This window comes from Saccopteryx leptura, chromosome 6 (genome assembly GCF_036850995.1).
Source record: "Saccopteryx leptura isolate mSacLep1 chromosome 6, mSacLep1_pri_phased_curated, whole genome shotgun sequence".
Taxonomy (NCBI): domain Eukaryota; kingdom Metazoa; phylum Chordata; class Mammalia; order Chiroptera; family Emballonuridae; genus Saccopteryx; species Saccopteryx leptura.
In genome coordinates, this window is record NC_089508.1 from 70,823,489 (window position 1) to 70,827,457 (window position 3,969).

Sequence of the window (3,969 nt, forward strand, 5' to 3'; positions counted from 1 at the left end):
ACTCGGCTCTTAAAGAAAGACCATTGCTAGTGTTCACCCAAGTGCAGTGTTTATTTTCACAAAAAGTTTCTAAAGAAAGTTTTCAACAAATAGCTTGTGATCCTGAGGAACAGCTCTGTTTTCATCAGTGAACAACACCAGGAATTATAAACAGGACCATGTCTCCCTCTTTGCCTTGGCTGTTTGTGAGCTCAGACCAAAACTGACAGCCTACTTCTAGCAAGTTTACTTTCCCCTCCGTCAAACACTTTATATACTGTCACTGCTATACCTGAGTTTTCTTTTTTGTTATCTCCGCTTTATTCTTCAATGTACAGGGTGGGTAAAAGCAGCTTGACAGCTGTTTGTATGGAAATAATACAATTAATAAATACATTTTAAACAAGGATAAACTCTGTGTTTCATGACCTCATAACTGTCAACCTACATTTTCCCACTCCTGCGTTAACTTCACAAGTTAATGGAGGACTACATTCTTGTTGTAAAGATGAAAAGAACTCAGAATTATGCACAAAACTTGAAAGTATTCACTTATTATTGATGGTATAGTACTCTATTTGTGTAAGCAACCTCAAATTCATTTGGAATGACATTAGAAATAATCAGATTTTTAAAAAACAAACAAATAGGCCCTGGCCAAATAGCTCAGTTAGTTAGAGAGTTGTCTCAGGTTCGATTCCCAGTCAGTATACATACAAGAATCAGCCATAATAGATGGAAAAACAAATCAATGTCTCTTTTGCTCTTTTTCTCTTTTTTTCCTCTCCCTTCCTCCCTCTCTAGGATCAATAAATTAAAAAAAAAAACAAATAAAAATTTTTATTTGAAAGCTTACTATTATGCCAGATACATCCACATATCTTTTAATTCTAACAACAACTCAGGAAAATATTATATGCTCAGTTTACAGATGAGGCGATTGAATGACATTAGTTGTCCAAAGTCATAGATAGTAAGTGGCAAAGCTAGAAATGAGACTCAGGTCTGGGACTGAAAGTTTGTGCGTTAGCTCCTTTTTGTCTGTTTGTTTTTAACTATTTCACCTCATAGCAAAAAGGAGGACTAGAAAATTTATGTACAACAGGGATGTGTGGGTGTGGCCCCAGAGCCTTGTGAATTACTCTGCATTACAGCTACTCCTCCCTCTGCCTCAAGCCACTACTAGAATTATTTAGGGAGTCCAGCCAGGAGCATTTTTTCTCTTTAAGTGCTAACAGATGGCTGATCTCGTGCCAACTCCAGGAGCAGACTCAGCAAAGGTCAGGTAGAAGAAGGTAGTTTTTAACCTTCTTCCACCTCGGACCTTCCCTGCGGATCAGTGGGCTGCAGCTCTCAATCCAGAACGGCGTGGCCTCTCTCTTTTCAGAAGAGGCAGTGGCGGCCTCTGTACTGCAGACAGCTGGTTAGGGTCTGGAGGATAGAAATCTGATCACCTCTCGTTCTTGTCCCACCTGAGCCCCTCTCCTCCCCAACAATGGCCATTTCTTATTGCTATATATCATGTTTGCCTGGGTCTCCTTCCTGGCCACCCCTTCCAGTAATTGGTACTGGCTTCCCCTCTCCTCCTTGGCCCGGGTCAGAGAACGCAACTATAGATACAAACACTGTCCGCTGTTCCAGCTAGCAGGCAAGCACAGTTCTATTTTCATCTGAATTCCCAGCATCTTGGAGAAAGAACTTGGCCATGCCTGTCGACCAGACCCCCGATGAGGAAGGAGCGCCTGCAGGCTCCTTCTGTAACCTTCCTTTGACTTGGACTCAAGACAAAGGTGAACTTGAGTGCGGCAGGGACATAGCTTCCCTTTATTCTCCCACCAGGCCCCCGGGCTGTCTCCTCTCCAGCACTGAAGCCCTTTTGTCCCAGCGGGGCACCCTCAGCCTGACTGCCCACACTGTTGGAGCGCAGTTCCAGCGCCCTCTCCCCCGCCCGCGTAAGTCGCTGTGCCTGGAGAAGGGCTTTTGAGCTTCGCGAACTCACACTGGCTCTTTTCTTCTCCGGGCGCCTGCAGCTTTGATGCTGCGCGCCTGGCAGCCTGGCACTCCGCTGGTCTTTTTCAGGGAGGCCGTGCGAAAGCGGGGATAGGGCGCTCTTGCGACCGCCAGGCTCCCGTGCAAGGCGCACAGACCCGGGCAGCACGGAGCCTGGCGGGCAGCGGTTCCCGCGCGCTCCAGGGCAGCGCTGGGCAGGCCTGGGAGAGCCTGCCGGTGCCAGAGTTCATCGGGGGCTGACGTCTTGCTCTCATTTGGACTTTGAAACCAGACATCCGCTGTGACCCAGCCATGCTATGTCTAGGAACTCATTCTGTATATCAGGATATTAATTTTTTTCATTCTAATCTTTAAAAAATTTAAAACATGCAGGAAAGTTTAAAGAATGGTACCGTGGATACTTATTATCTAGAGTCTGCAATTCACATTTAGAATGGGAGGATTTCACTACAAGAGCTATCACAGTCCGTGTGTGTGTGTGTGTGTGTGTGTGTGTGTGTGTGTGTGTAGAAACCTAAAATGCCCCTGCCACCCCGCCCTTGTTAAATTATGGCACATTTGCACAATGGCACACTGGTACTACATAACAATTAAAATAATATCATACATTTAGTGACATAAAAAAATCTGGTGTTTTTGTTAAATGAGGAAACTGTATGCACAATATTGTTATTTTTGTTTGAAAATAATGTTTATGTATAGGAAAAAGAACACCTTGAAGTTACATATTAAAATATTAACAGGATTGTCACTATCTGAGGATATGGGTGAATTTAATTTTCATTTGGTTTATTTCATTTCCTTCAATGAAATACTTCTATGTAAAGTAAAAGGGGGGATTTTAAACATGTGGTCAGCTCAAGAGACTGACAGGGGTTATTCTAACATTATTCTCTCTACAGAAGTCCTGGGCTGTCGTAGGTCCTGTGGAACGTTCCTGCATCATCTGTCCAGGTGAGTTTGAGCTTTTTCGACGACCAAACAGTTTCCCAGACACAAGCACCAAGTTCTCTTTCTCTCCATGGTACCCACTCTGCTGCTGCAGACCGGATTCATCTCTCTCATAGCTGATTCTCAGGCCATGGCAGCTCTTTAGCCACTAAAGAGGGAGAGTTCTATCAGGTGTGTTCACTTTCCCCATTGAAAGTCAAAGTCTCCTGGGGTGAAATGACCCTCCTTGAAGAGAGGGCCAGGGATTAACCCAGAGGTGCTAAGTTGTGAGGGGCTGGACCCAGTTAGACTCTCAGGGGAGTGCTGTGTTTGTGTGGGCTCTTTGGGAACGTTTAGGACCAGCTGGGTAACATTTCATCACCCTTCAAGCCGGGACGCTTACAGAGAATAACAGTTCACTGTGCACATACTTTCAGTTCACCAAGTAAACTCACACACTATCTTACAGCGGTTCCCAGAGCAATGTCAACGAGCACTGGAGGTAGGCATGGAGTTGCCAACTTTTATTTTGCTGCATAAAACCACTAAAAAGGCTCCTGTTTATGATTACCACTACTTTAGACAAAATAGACATTTTTCCACACATACAAAATAGAAAAGACAATTTCAAAATATAAAGCAAGTTTTTTAAAAAAAAATTTATTGTATGATTTGAGAGAGAAGGAGAGAGAGAGAGAACCCCCCTCTGCTCCTCACCCATTTATGCATTCATTAGTTGACTCTTTATATGTATCCTGACCAGGGATTGAACGCACAACTTTGGCACAGCAAGATGATGCTCTAGCCTGACCAGTGGATGGAGCATTGACCTGGGACACTGAGGACTCAGGTTTGAAACCCTGAGGTTGCCAGCTTGAGCACGGTCTTACCAGCTTCAATGCAGGCTCACCAGCTTCAATGCAGGGTTGCTGGCTTGAACATGGGATCAGAAACATGACCCCAAGGTCACTGGCTTGAACAAGGGGTCCCAGGCTTGGCTGGCGCCCCACAGTTAAGGCGCATATGAGAAAGCAATCAATGAACAACTAG